The 14,738-nt window shown below is 49.9% G+C and overlaps 1 protein-coding gene across 2 annotated transcripts in view; it reads right to left on the bottom strand.

Moving 5' to 3' along the window:
* Positions 1-14,738, bottom strand: part of LOC146869223 (E3 ubiquitin-protein ligase TRIM39-like) — a 186,559-nt gene that overhangs the window by 101,023 nt on the left and 70,798 nt on the right. The gene's annotated exons all lie outside the window — the stretch shown is intronic.

The raw sequence follows: 14,738 nt of genomic DNA on the forward strand, positions 1-14,738 counted from the left end.
TGCTTTGTTAGTGCGGCGCCTGTGGGTGTGAAGCTTTCTCTAGAAACAGAAGTGCATCAGCTGCATTGCTATTGCGGCGCCTGTGGATGTGAAGCTTTCTCTAGAAACAGAAGTGCATCAGCTGCTTTGCTGGTGTGATGCCTGTGGGTGTGAAGCTTTCTCTAGAAACAGAAGTGCATCAGCTGCTTTGCTGGTGCGGCGCCTGTGGATGTGAAGCTTTCTCTGGAAACAGAAGTGCATCAGCTGCTTTGCTAGTGCGGTGCCTGTGGATGTGAATCTTTCTCTAGAAACAGAAGTGCATCAGCTGCTTTGCTAGTGCGGTGCCTGTGGATGTGAATCTTTCTCTAGAAACATACGTGCATCAGCTGCTTTGCTAGTGCGGCGCCTGTGGATGAGAAGCTTTCTCTAGAAACAGAAGTGCATCAGCTGCTTTGCTAGTGCGGCGCCTGTGGATGTGAAGCTTTCTCTAGAAACAGGGGTGCATCAGCTGCATTGCTAGTGCGGCGCCTGTGGATGTTAAGCTTTCTCTAGAAACAGAAGTGCATCAGCTGCTTTGCTGGTGCGGCGCCTGTGGATGTGAAGCTTTCTCTGGAAACAGAAGCGCATCAGCTGCTTTGCTAGTGCGGTGCCTGTGGATGTGAATCTTTCTCTAGAAACAGAAGTGCATCAGCTGCTTTGCTAGTGCGGTGCCTGTGGATGTGAATCTTTCTCTAGAAACAGAAGTGCATCAGCTGCTTTGCTAGTGCGGCGCCTGTGGATGAGAAGCTTTCTCTAGAAACAGAAGTGCATCAGCTGCTTTGCTAGTGCGGCGCCTGTGGATGTGAAGCTTTCTCTAGAAACAGGGGTGCATCAGCTGCATTGCTAGTGCGGCGCCTGTGGATGTTAAGCTTTCTCTAGAAACAGAAGTGCATCAGCTGCTTTGCTAGTGCGGCGCCTGTGGATGTGAAGCTTTCTCTAGAAACAGAAGTGCATCAGCTGCTATGCTAGTGTGACGCCTGTGGGTGTGAAGCTTTCTCTAGAAACAGAAGTGCATCAGCTGCTTTGCTAGTGCGGCGCCTGTGAGTGTGAAGCTTTCTCTAGAAACAGAAGTGCATCAGCTGCTTTGCTAGTGCAGCACTTGTGGATTTTAAGCTTTCTCTAGAAACAGAAGTGCATCAGCTGCTTTGCTAGTGCGGCGCCTGTGGATGTGAAGCTTTCTCTAGAAACAGAAGTGCATCAGCTGCTTTGCTAGTGCGGCGCCTGTGGATGTTAAGCTTTCTCTAGAAACAGAAGTGCATCAGCTGCTTTGCTAGTGCGGCGCCTGTGGATGTGAAGCTTTCTCTAGAAACAGAAGTGCATCAGCTGTTTTGCTGGTGCGGCGCCTGTGGATGTGAAGCTTTCTCTAGAAACAGAAGTGCCTCAGCTGCTTTGCTAGTGCGGCGCCTGTGGATGTGAAGCTTTCTCTAGAAACAGAAGTGCATCAGCTGCTTTGCTAGTGCGGCGCCTGTGAATATTGAAGCTTTCTCTAGAAACAGAAGTGCATCAGCTGCATAGCTAGCGCGGCGCCTGTGAATATTGAAGCTTTCTCTAGAAACAGAAGTGCATCAGCTGCTTTGCTGGTGCGGCGCCTGTGGATGTGAAGCTTTCTCTAGAAACAGAAGTGCATCCGCTGCTTTGCTAGTGCGGCACCTGTGGATGTGAAGCTTTCTCTAGAAACAGAAGTGCACCAGCTGCTTTGCTAGCGCGGCGCCTGTGGAGGTGAAGCTTTCTCTAGAAACAGAAGTGCATCAGCTGCTTTGCTAGTGCGGCTGTTAGACCTGGCACCTTGGCGTGAGTCTCCCTTCCTCTTTTTGTCGCTGTGCCTCATGTGTTTTTATGGTATTGGCCGCTCAGCGCGCTGTGCCACTGCCAACCAGTGTCACGGTGCGAGTGCTCCCTATGTAAATTGTATATGTTGGTTGGATTCCATGATTGGATTGTTTGATTTACTATCAGACCCCAGTAACGTGCGCCAGGAGCGCCAGGGCATGTAAAGGCAAACACCGCTGGTGGGCTTGCAGCACGGGTTGTGCCACCCATAGATGCGGCCGGTAAAATACGTCTAAGGTCTGCCATCGCAGAACCTGCGTGCAGTCTGGTACTGACACGCCGACCGACAAGTGCCCACACTTGCCGGTCCCTGAAACCTTCCCTTAGCTGCATGTTAGTCACCCCTCTGGTAGGCCCACGGGCAGGGTGCATTGTACGCCTGAGGTAGGACAAGCCGGGATGCGTGGCATGTCCTAGTAGTGAATTTCCGCCATCTTGTTGTTCACTACTGCAAGGCTACCCTGTTCTCATAGGCCAGTATGGGCGGCCTGGATTATTACACCCTATGATCCTAACCGACCCAGGGAACATGGTAGGAGATCGAGTTTAGTATGCCTGAACTCGGAATAATAAGGTACACCTTTTCGCAAGGTTTATTTTAATATTCCGGGTTTGCAAATGCCGCTTTTAGAAAGTTGGCCTTTGCTTGCCTAAACCTTTCAGCCGCCTCTGCGTGTTGTGTATCTGATGTCTGGCTGGTGTGAGTGACAGGGCTGGGGGAACCCAGATGGGCAGGGCTAGGTAGCCTGGTATGAATAGGACGACCGACAGGTAGATGGGTGGGAGGAGTGCTCCTAGGTTCTGAATAGGACAGTGCTCCGCTACCTCGATGCCGGCTCCACCCCCTGTGGAGCGTCTGATGACTCTGCCCTGCACTCTGAAAGGAGAAGCCTGCATCACGTAAACAAAGTGCTCAGAAACCGGACTGAACTAGGCAAGGGCCCCCCTGGCCTAGGAGAACAAAAGATTTGTGGTATAAATGGAGGAGCCCTGCTCCTAAGAAACTAGATCCGCTTTTGACCAAGAAGAATCTCTGCCTGAGGAGGAGGCACCGGGAAAGCTGTAGGAGGAAGACTGTCCCTATCCTGGGGGATTGGCCTGCAGTGGTGACCTTGCTGCCAAAGGAGAGAAGAGAAACTGTTGCTGAAAACTTTTACTTTACTTTTACTTTCAAGACTTGTGCTTTTCCAAAACGATCTCCAAGGGCTTGGAACTGAGCTTGCCCCCTGAACTGAGCCCCAGGACCATTGGGCTCTACCTGATCTTCACTCGCCTGCTGCTGGACGGTGGTGTCCTTTCCCCCGCCGGAGCTGTGACCCTCGTGCCCCAGTCCCTCCTTGAGCCGTGACCAGGGCTGCTTAGCCGCCCCCGCCTTGGGAAGAGCCTCGCTCGATCGGAGCCGCTCCCCCTACGCTGTGCTGGGCTGCCCCGTCACCTCGCTCGTTGGAGGCTCGCTGTGCACCTTCACCCTCCCGCCGGAATCGGCGTTTGTGAGCATCTCCAAGCCTCGGACGGCCCGGACGCATCGGCGTGCCCGGCTGCCCCGCTTTGTTCACCCGCCACCTACAACACCCCGCTCTGGTCGTGAGCCTGAAGATCAGACACCCTCGTGAAGTGTGGGAGCCCCGGACGCCGCCTCGCTCTTCTGTCGAAGAGCCGCTGAAATCCCGCACCCGCCTTTGCGTCAAGAAATAAGGTACTGTACTTACGAACTCGACCGCGAGCTCGCATCGGATCCAGGGTCCGCAACGTTCTTATTTCCCTGTCATCTGCTGTGTGCTCCCCGGGCGCTGCCTCAGCACGAAGTGCGCTGAGGCCTACAGTTACCGTGTGCCCGCCTAAAGAACTTTCCGTAAAACCAAGAGAACTTGACCGTATTTCCAAGAATTGTGGCCCCATCAGTTCACGTTACTGGGCCTTGTATTTAACTCTGCTGAAACTACATAAAAGCTTATTTTTATATACTTCCTGATTGGTGTCCGTTTGTGGTGCATGCAAGGGGTTTACTGTATGTGTAATTGCATTTGCTTAACCGTGTACGCCTGAGACTTAGCCTAGACTGCTCGCGCCACGCACCTAGAGGGTGACCAGGGGTTATTCTGGGGAGTCATCCTTCGCCCTGACAAGAAGTAAAGGGTCCCTGCTTGTTGTGGGTTCACACCTGCGTCAACCAGAGCCCCCTCATTTCTAACAGCGGCGCCTGTGGATGTGAAGCTTTCTCTAGAAACAGAAGTGCATCAGCTGATTTGCTAGTGCGGCGCCTGTGGATGTGAAGCTTTCTCTAGAAACAGGAGTGCATCAGCTGCTATGCTAGTGTGAAGCCTGTAGGTGTGAAGCTTTCTCTAGAAACAGGGGTGCATCAGCTGCTTTGCTAGTGCGGCGCCTGTGGATGAGAAGCTTTCTCAAGAAACAGAAGTGCATCAGCTGCTTTGCTAGTGCGGGGCCTGTGGATGTGAAGCTTTCTCTAGAAACAGAAGTGCATCAGCTGCTTTGCTGGTGTGACGCCTGTGGGTGTGAAGCTTTCTCTAGAAACAGAAGTGCATCAGCTGCTTTGCTAGTGCGGCGCCAGTTGATTTGAAGCTTTCTCTAGAAACACCAGTGCATCAGCTGCTTTGCTAGTGCGGCGCCTGTGGATGAGAAGCTTTCTCTGGAAACAGAAGTGCATCAGCTGCTTTGCTAGTGCGGCACCTGTGGATGAGAAGCTTTCTCTAGAAACAGAAGTGCGTCAGCTGCTTTGTTAGTGCGGCGCCTGTGGGTGTGAAGCTTTCTCTAGAAACAGAAGTGCATCAGCTGCATTGCTAGTGCGGCGCCTGTGGATGTGAAGCTTTCTCTAGAAACAGAAGTGCATCAGCTGCTTTGCTGGTGTGACGCCTGTGGGTGTGAAGCTTTCTCTAGAAACAGAAGTGCATCAGCTGCTTTGCTGGTGCGGCGCCTGTGGATGTGAAGCTTTCTCTGGAAACAGAAGTGCATCAGCTGCTTTGCTAGTGCGGTGCCTGTGGATGTGAATCTATCTCTAGAAACAGGGGTGCATCAGCTGCATTGCTAGTGTGGCACCTGTGGATGAGAAGCTTTCTCAGGAAACAGAAGTGCATCAGCTGCTTTGCTAGTGCGGCGCCTGTGGATGTGAAGCTTTCTCTAGAAACAGGGGTGCATCAGCTGCATTGCTAGTGCGGGACCTGTGGATGTGAAGCTTTCTCTAGAAACAGAAGTGCATCAGCTGCTTTGCTAGTGCGGCGCCTGTGGATGAGAAGCTTTCTCTAGAAACAGAAGTGCATCAGCTGCTTTGCTAGTGCGGCGCCTGTGGATGTGAAGCTTTCTCTAGAAACAGGGGTGCATCAGCTGCATTGCTAGTGCGGCGCCTGTGGATGAGAAGCTTTCTCTAGAAACAGAAGTGCATCAGCTGCTTTGCTAGTGCGGCGTCTGTGGATGAGAAGCTTTCTCGGGAAACAGAAGTGCACCAGCTGCTTTGCTAAAGCAGCGCCTGTGGAGGTGAAGCGGTCTCTAGAAACAGAAGTGCATCAGCTGCTTTGCTAGTGCGGTGCTTGTGGATGTGAAGCTTTCTCTAGAAACAGGAGTGCATCAGCTGCTATGCTAGTGTGACGCCTGTGGGTGTGAAGCTTTCTCTAGAAACAGAAGTGCATCAGCTGCTTTGCTAGTGCGGCGCCTGTGGGTGTGAAGCTTTCTCTAGAAACAGAAGTGCATCAGCTGCTTTGCTAGTGCAGCACTTGTGGATTTTAAGCTTTCTCTACAAACAGAAGTGCATCAGCTGCTTTGCTAGTGCGGCGCCTGTGGATGAGAAGCTTTCTCTACAAACAGAAGTGCATCAGCTGCTTTGCTAGTACGACACCTGTGGATGAGAAGCTTTCTCTAGAAACAGAAGTGCATCAGCTGCTTTGTTAGTGCGGCGCCTGTGGATGTGAAGCTTTCTCTAGAAACAGAAGTGCATCAGCTGCTTTGCTAGTGCGGCGCCTGTGGATGTGAAGCTTTCTCTAGAAACAGAAGTGCATCAGCTGCTTTGCTAGTTCGGCGCCTGTGGATGTGAAGCTTTCTCTAGAAACAGAAGTGCATCAGCTGCTTTGATAGTGCGGCGCCTGTGGGTGCGAAGCTTTCTCTAGAAACAGAAGTGCATCAGCTGCTTTGCCAGTGCGGCGCCTGTGGATGTGAAGCTTTCTCAGGAAACAGAAGTGCATCAGCTGCTTTGCTAGTGCGGCACCTGTGGATGTGAAGCTTTCTCTAGAAACAGAAGTGCATCAGCTGCTTTGCTAGAGCAGCGCCTGTGGAGGTGAAGCTGTCTCTAGAAACAGAAGTGCATCAGCTGCTATGCTAGTGTGACGCCTGTGGGTGTGAAGCTTTCTCTAGAAACAGAAGTGCATCAGCTGCTTTGCTAGTGCGGCGCCTGTGAGTGTGAAGATTTCTCTAGAAACAGAAGTGCATCAGCTGCTTTGCTAGTGCAGCACTTGTGGATTTTAAGCTTTCTCTAGAAACAGAAGTGCATCAGCTGCTTTGCTAGTGCAGCGCCTGTGGATGAGAAGCTTTCTCTAGAAACAGAAGTGCATCAGCTGCTTTGCTAGTGCGGCACCTGTGGATGAGAAGCTTTCTCTAGAAACAGAAGTGCATCAGCTGCTTTGTTAGTGCGGCGCCTGTGGATGTGAAGCTTTCTCTAGAAACAGAAGTGCATCAGCTGCTTTGCTGGTGTGGTGCCTGTGGATGAGAAGCTTTCTCTAGAAACAGAAGTGCATCATCTGCATTGCTAGTGCGGCGCCTGTGGATGTGAAGCTTTCTCTAGAAACAGAAGTGCATCAGCTGCTTTGCTAGTGCGGCGCCTGTGGATGTGAAGCTTTCTCTAGAAACAGAAGTGCATCAGCCGCTTTGCTAGTGCGACGCCTGTGGATGTGAAGCTTTCTCTAGAAACAGAAGTGCATCAGCTGCTTTGCTAGTGCGGCACCTGTGGATGAGAAGCTTTCTCTAGAAACAGAAGTGCATCAGCTGCTTTGCTAGTGCGGCGCCTGTGGATGTGAAGCTTTCTCTAGAAACAGAAGTGCATCAGCTGCTTTGCTAGTGCGGCGCCTGTGGATGTTAAGCTTTCTCTAGAAACAGAAGTGCATCAGCTGCTTTGCTAGTGCGGCGCCTGTGGATGTGAAGCTTTCTCTAGAAACAGAAGTGCATCAGCTGCTTTGCTAGTGCGGCGCCTGTGGATGTGAAGCTTTCTCTAGAAACAGAAGTGCATCAGCTGCTATGCTAGTGTGACGCCTGTGGGTGTGAAGCTTTCTCTAGAAACAGAAGTGCATCAGCTGCTTTGCTAGTGCAGCACTTGTGGATTTTAAGCTAGTGCATCAGCTGCTTTGCTAGTGCGGAGCCTGTGGATGAGAAGCTTTCTCTAGAAACAGAAGTGCATCAGCTGCTTTGCTAGTGCGGCACCTGTGGATGAGAAGCTTTCTCTAGAAACAGAAGTGCATCAGCTGCTTTGTTAGTGCAGCGCCTGTGGATGTGAAGCTTTCTCTAGAAACAGAAGTGCATCAGCTGCTTTGCTGGTGTGGTGCCTGTGGATGAAAAGCTTTCTCTAGAAACAGAAGTGCATCAGCTGCATTGCTAGTGCGGCGCCTGTGGATGTGAAGCTTTCTCTAGAAACAGAAGTGCATCAGCTGCTTTGCTAGTGCGGCGCCTGTGGATGCGAAGCTTTCTCTAAAAACAGAAGTGCATCAGCCGCTTTGCTAGTGCGACGCCTGTGGATGTGAAGCTTTCTCTAGAAACAGAAGTGCATCAGCTGCTTTGCTAGTGCGGCGCCTGTGGATGAGAAGCTTTCTCTAGAAACAGAAGTGCATCAGCTGCTTTGCTAGTGCGGCGCCTGTGGATGTGAAGCTTTCTCTAGAAACAGAAGTGCATCAGCTGCTTTGCTAGTGCGGCTCCTGTGGATGTTAAGCTTTCTCTAGAAACAGAAGTGCATCAGCTGCTTTGCTAGTGCGGCGCCTGTGGATGTGAAGCTTTCTCTAGAAACAGAAGTGCATCAGCTGCTTTGCTAGTGCGGCGCCTGTGGATGTGAAGCTTTCTCTAGAAACAGAAGTGCATCAGCTGCTTTGATAGTGCGGCGCCTGTGGGTGCGAAGCTTTCTCTAGAAACAGAAGTGCATCAGCTGCTTTGCCAGTGCGGCGCCTGTGGATGTGAAGCTTTCTCTAGAAACAGAAGTGCATCAGCTGCCTTGCTAGTGCGGCGCCTGTGGATGTTAAGCTTTCTCTAGAAACAGAAGTGCATCAGCTGCTTTGCTAGTGCGGCGCCTGTGGATGTGAAGCTTTCTCTAGAAACAGAAGTGCATCAGCTGTTTTGCTGGTACGGCGCCTGTGGATGTGAAGCTTTCTCTAGAAACAGAAGTGCCTCAGCTGCTTTGCTAGTGCGGCGCCTGTGGATGTGAAGCTTTCTCTAGAAACAGAAGTGCATCAGCTGCTTTGCTAGTGCGGCGCCTGTGGATGTGAAGCTTTCTCTAGAAACAGAAGTGCATCAGCTGCTTTGCTAGTGCGACGCCTGTGGATGTGAAGCTTTCTCTAGAAACAGAAGTGCATCCGCTACTTTGCTAGTGCGGCACCTGTGGATGTGAAGCTGTCTCTAGAAACAGAAGTGCACCAGCTGCTTTGCTAGTGCGCCGCCTGTGGATGTGAAGCTTTCTCTGGAAACAGAAGTGCATCAGCTGCTTTGCTAGTGCGGCGCCTGTGGATGTGAAGCTTTCTCTAGAAACAGAAGTGCATCAGCCGGTTTGCTAGTGTGGCGCCTGTGGGTGTGAAGTTTTCTCTAGAAACAGAAGTGCATCAGCTGCTTTGCTATTGCGGCGCCTGTGGATGTGAAGCTTTCTCTAGAAACAGAAGTGCATCAGTTGCATTGCTAGTGCGGCGCCTGTGGTTATGAAGCTTTCTCTAGAAATAGAAGTGCATCAGCTGCTTTGCTAGTGCAGCGCCTGTGGATGTGAAGCTTTCTCTAGAAACAGAAGTGCATCAGCTGCTTTGCTAGTGCGGCGCCTGTGGTTTCTCTGGAAACAGAAGTGCATCAGCTGCATTGCTAGTGCAGCGTCTGTGGATGTGAAGCTTTCTCTAGATTCGAGTCTCAGCGTAGGCTCGACATCCTGTGATTCTGGACAAATGACTTAATCTCCTATCGACTACGGCCTATGGACAGCGCCTAATGACCCTCACTGGAAGCATTATAAATTGTAATAAAATAATGAGAAAAATTTAAAATAGGTTCCTGGCTCCGGTTTGTGCCCAAGGACCACTTGCGAGCGGTACCTTTTTGGGGAGTACTGGGGGGGGGGGGACTCCGGGAGCAATGCACCAGTTGCTCAGCCTTTAGTATCTCACAATGATTTTACTGATCAGAAGTAGGTCTCTCTACAGAAAAGGTTGGAGACCCCTGGTATACACGGATTACTGGTAGCACCAACAGTTTCATGCAGTAAAAAGTTACCACTGTAGAACGAGCAGGATTTGCGAGAGGGAAAGTCATGCACCTATTCCGCACACGTCCGCTGCCTGTGTCACCCTCCTATAGAGAATTCCAATGCTCTGATGTTATTGTCCAAGTTGCGACATGCTGTGTAAACTGCACATATTGTTTACCAGCAGATAATAACAAAAAATACAAAGTATCCAATGTGAGCAAGTAGCGGCCTATAGGGGCATTGCATCAGGAGGAAGCGGGGACCACTTACCTATTCATTAAGAGAAGATGAACCTGTCTCGGGCCAACAGCTATGGCACTCTGTAACAATAGCAACAGCAAAAACTTCCGCACTGTCTTCAGTGTTACTGGTGGAAGCAGAAGTTTTATATTCTGAATTCAGCTTTGTCACCAGAATTAAAGGGGACGTTGAAGGACGTAAAAGGGTGTTGAAGAGCAAAGTATTCAGACTCTAACTGGAAAGTGTGGACACGGATGTGTGCAGGCATCTTACAGCTTTCGGGCGTTTCAGAGATGCACAAAGCCCACAATGCCCATGTAAGCAGGTAGTTTTCCCACTCGCATTCTTGGGAGAAGATTGATGTCTGAGCAGTGTTGGTAGGGTGGGCGTCAAACTCTGCTCTGCCGGCAGCAGGCAGAGTTTTGCCAAACTCCATGCTCCAAGCATGTGGAATGTGGCAAAACTGTGCCAAAGAAGCGGAGTTGCCGCCCACTCCTAGAATCAATGTCCCTGGTCACATGACAAAGCAGTGGGTGATATGAATGAATTTTACATGACACAGTCTGCTAGCTTAAAACAAGTCACATGACACAATCTGTGATATTCTGAATGTTATCACATGAAGCAGTGCAGTGTAGGATTTACTGAATGAGGCCACATGACATAGTGTGTGATATTTTGAATGGGGTCACATGACACTGCATTGTCTGTTATATTCTAATCTGTGTCACATGACCGAGCACATGGAGAACTTCACATAATATTATACATCATGAATGAGTTCCACCCGTAGAGCAGACATTTTACAAGACCTACAAATGAAATCACACACACTGAGAGCACAGCTAGAGTTGGTTTCTACCCATGAACACTCTGTTTGTTGCGCTTTGAATATAGGTATTTGGACCTCTGCAGTGATGTGAGTCGTCCTAATGGAGCCTCAAACACTAAAATCTTTGTTACAATTTAGCTACATGCTGTAATCTATAGCCCCTAGACACCTACGGAGAGAGTGCATGTTACATGCGTGCTACATTTGGATGAGCATGGTGTGTGTCTATTGTGATTTAATGTATGGGGACAGGAGTCCATTTTGGATCCCCTGTGTGTGAATAGTACATATGATGGAGGATGGTGGGAGCCTGCCAGATAGGGAGGTAGATTGTGGAAACCTTCTTCAGGTCTTTGAAGTGGACCAGACTTCTGTGAACGGAAAGGAATGAGGGAGACAAAGGATGCTCTGAAGGTCATTCGCTGTTCACTTCCTGCATTCTTCATCCCCAGAAGAGTTGATGCAGTTCTGTGCAGCAGCCGGGAGGGAAGGCCTCTCTTCTTAGCCTTTGTGTCAGATTCCTCAGTCACGGCACACCCAGCTCCACTCTCTCTTCCTGCCAAGATTAAGTGACAAAGACTTTAGCCCGACCAGTCCGTGCTAATTAATAAAATGTCAGAACTCCCTGAAGCCAGCTCCAGAGATCGAGCTCTTGAATTTTCATCGACATCTAAAGAAACTAGGACAAATACTAGTAAGAAACCCAGGTCACTGTGCCAGGAGTCTCTTTGACCAGTGTCAAGACCCACAAAGCACTGCTGGAGATAAATAGCGTCGAATTTTAGAGAAACATGAAAATAAGGAACAATATGTTTTTTAGGCATAAAAAAGTCAATGTTTACAAGAAAGATATTTTTCTTTGAAACATTCTGAATCATATTGAACCTAAAACACCATTTACATCTTTGATGGTCATGTATTACTATGAAAGTCTTATGTTCAGCTCTTCCCAAAAGCTGTGATGTCACAGAGTATTATATCACAAATGCTGGTCCTCGAGGTGAAGTCATTTGTTGTGAATCAATATAGCAACTACAGTGCACACGGGGTTCACAGTTGTAAACACTGAACCAGGTCCAGAGCTAGGATGCCTGACTGCCGCTTCCTTACAGGTGAGGGCAACCTGGAAAGGACCCTTGCAATCAGAGCTGTAGGCTGCCTATAGAATAGAGGAGCTATAGGCTGCCTATAGAATAGAGGAGCTGTCGGCTGCCTATAGAACAGAGGAGCTGTCGGCTGCCTATAGAATAGAGGAGCTGTCGGCTGCCTATAGAATAGAGGAGCTGTCGGCTGCCTATAGAATAGAGGAGCTGTCGGCTGCCTATAGAATAGAGGAGCTGTCGGCTGCCTATAGAATAGAGGAGCTGTCGGCTGCCTATAGAATAGAGGAGCTGTCGGCTGCCTATAGAATAGAGGAGCTGTCGGCTGCCCATAGAATAGAGGAGCTGTCGGCTGCCTACAGAATAGAGGAGCTGTCGGCTGCCTATAGAATAGAGGAGCTGTCGGCTGCCAATAGAATAGAGGAGCTGTCGGCTGCCTATAGAATAGAGGAGCTGTAGGCTGCCTGTAGAATAGAGGAGCTGTAGGCTGCCTATAGAATAGAGGAGCTGTCGGCTGCCTATGGAATAGAGGAGCCTTCTGTTGTAGGGCACTTCTCCCCACATCTGTGTATGGTCTATTGAAAATCTAAGATAGCAGAATTACTGACTTAGAGGGAAGTGGCAAGCGCAGGACCACTATCATCAGACAACCCAAGCATATAGGACCGTTTGAGTTCACCAACAGGTCATGGGCCATCGTCCTTGACTGACACAAGAGGTTCATCACGAGGTCAGGAGTCATCTTCCTGTATCTGTAAGAGAGGCTACATCAAAGGTCACAGGAGAGCATCCTAGACTGAGTCGCAAGGTCATATCAATGGGTCCGGGTCCATCATTCTAGCAGGAGGCAAGAGTGGTCCTCTCTTGTGAGAAGGATGACCCTCCCTTGGACTGTGGGTCTTACTGGACCCATTTCATTTCTTATCACGGACAGAGAACTATGGGCCAAACATTATCTACATTGGTGGTGGGCTTGATTCCCAAATTGGTCACACAGGGAAACATAGCTCTACTATCTATTATTTTCCTAAAAGCAGAAATGGCATTTGAACATGTGCTTCGATTAACTGGTAAATTACATGTTTATAGCAACATTGACAAGTCATGGTCATTATAAACTACTTCAACTTAGACTGTTTCAGAACTGGCTGTGGAACCAGAGAGGGATGATCTCTGCCGCCCTCGGAGGGATGTTCCCTGTCGGCCTCGGAGGGATGCTCCCTGTCGCCTTCGGAGGGATGCTCCCTGTCACCTTCGGAGGGATGCTCCCTGTCACCTTCGGAGGGATGCTCCCTGTCGCCCTTGGAGGGATGCTCCCTGTCGCCCTTGGAGGGATGCTCCCTAACGCCCTCGGGGGCGATGCTCTCAGTCTCCCTCGGTGGGATGTTCTGGATGCTCTCGGTCACCCTCGGAGGGATGCTCCCTGTCGCCCTCGGAGGGATGCTCTCTGTTGCCCTTGAAGGGATGCTCCCTAACGCCCTCGAAGGGATGCTCCCTGTTGCCCTTGAAGGGATGCTCCCTGTTGCCCTCGAAGGGATGCTCCCTATCACCCTCGGGGGCGATGCTCTCAGTCTCCCTCGGTGGGATGTTCTGGATGCTCTCTGTCACCCTCATCTAATGCCGTTTACAGGGAGCGATTTCTCAGGAAGCTTCCGGGTTGTAAACTAATCAACCTATTAGAGCAGAGCATCACTGTCAAAAGTGACAGCGTATGACCACAATGAGGAGGTTTACACCTCTAATCCCACCCTGAGCCAAATTGGTGAGGAATTTGATTGCTTTTCACGGTTTCATGAGAATCCAGTTATAAATCAAATTTCTTTTGCTGCCGGGCAGCAATTTGCAGACATTCATGTCACACACTGAAATATGACCAAGGGTTACCTGTGATATAAAATTGTCACTCTTCTTCAAACTAAAGCATTTTCTGTGGCAATCTTTATCTGGGGCGAAAAAAAAACAGCGAGCTTTTCACTACTTATTCCAAATGCCTAGTTATATAGCTGTACACCCTAAAAAAAGATCGGTGAACGCAAACGTAAGTGGCCATCTGTCTCAGGAAAAAAGTAACTGCTTTAGAACAGAAATATTTTCAAACTTCTTAGAAAAGGAGAAATTTGTTTTTTTTTTTAAATTCTCTAAGATGCTGGCTCAGCTACTTTTTACAATTTGCTCCTTCATTTACATGTTAATTAGTTTCACTGAAATTGCCTAGTATGTTGCATTAACAACGACCTCTACAGCCTCCTCATGTCAACTGATGCCACACCCAACCATCCGCTCACCACATGGAAACTGCTCACCACACAGAGCACCACAGCCATCATGAACTCCATCCACTCTGGAGCACCCACAGACCCCTGCCCCCACCACCTCTATTCTCAACACATTCATCAACACAGCCACCTTTACTGATCAATGGAAACATGCAGACGTCAGACCGCTCCTCGACATACCCTCCGCCGACCCCAGCAAACTCAAGAACTACCACCCCATCTCTCTGTTCCCCTTCCCAGCCAAAGTCCTTGTGAAGGTGATCAATCACCAACTCACCGAGCAGCTGGAGAGCAGCAATCTGCTGCACACCTCCCAAACTGGCTTCCACGCCAACCACAGCACCAAGACTGCCCTGATCACCGATGACAGTAGGTCCCTTCTCAACCGTGGGGAGACAGCAGCCGTGATCCCTCTCGACCTCTCAGCAGCGTTCAACCACGTATCTCACCACACCCTCGTCAAAAGAATCAATCACATCCGGATCCAGGGAGACGCCCTCAAATAGATCACATCCTTCCTCACAGGATGAACCCAAAAGATCTGCCAACCACCCTCCGCTTCGAAACCCAAGAGCATAGTCTGCGGCGTCCTTCAAGGCTGCTCAATCAGCCCCACTCTGTTCAACACGTACATGACGCCTTTGGCCAACATCATCAGAACCCACAGCCTCAACTTCATATCCTACACAGACGATACCCAGCTCATCCTCTCGCTCACAGAAAACCCTTCCACCACCAGGGCCAACTCCCACAGCTGCATGACGAGCGTCACTAACTGGATGACGACCAACTGCCTGAAGCTCAACATGGATAAGACGGAAGTGCTGATATTGTGGGAATAACACCTCCCTGTGGAACGACACCCGATGGCCCTCCTAACTCAGACGCACACCCACACCGACAGACCACACATGCAACCTCGGAACATCCTGGACAGCAAACTCACCATGAAAGACCAGATCAATGCAGTCTCCTCCGTCTGATTCCTCACTCTTCACATGCTCCAAAAGATCTTCAGA

Source organism: Triturus cristatus, chromosome 1_1, assembly GCF_964204655.1.
Source record: "Triturus cristatus chromosome 1_1, aTriCri1.1, whole genome shotgun sequence".
In the NCBI taxonomy this organism is placed as follows: Eukaryota; Metazoa; Chordata; class Amphibia; order Caudata; family Salamandridae; genus Triturus; species Triturus cristatus.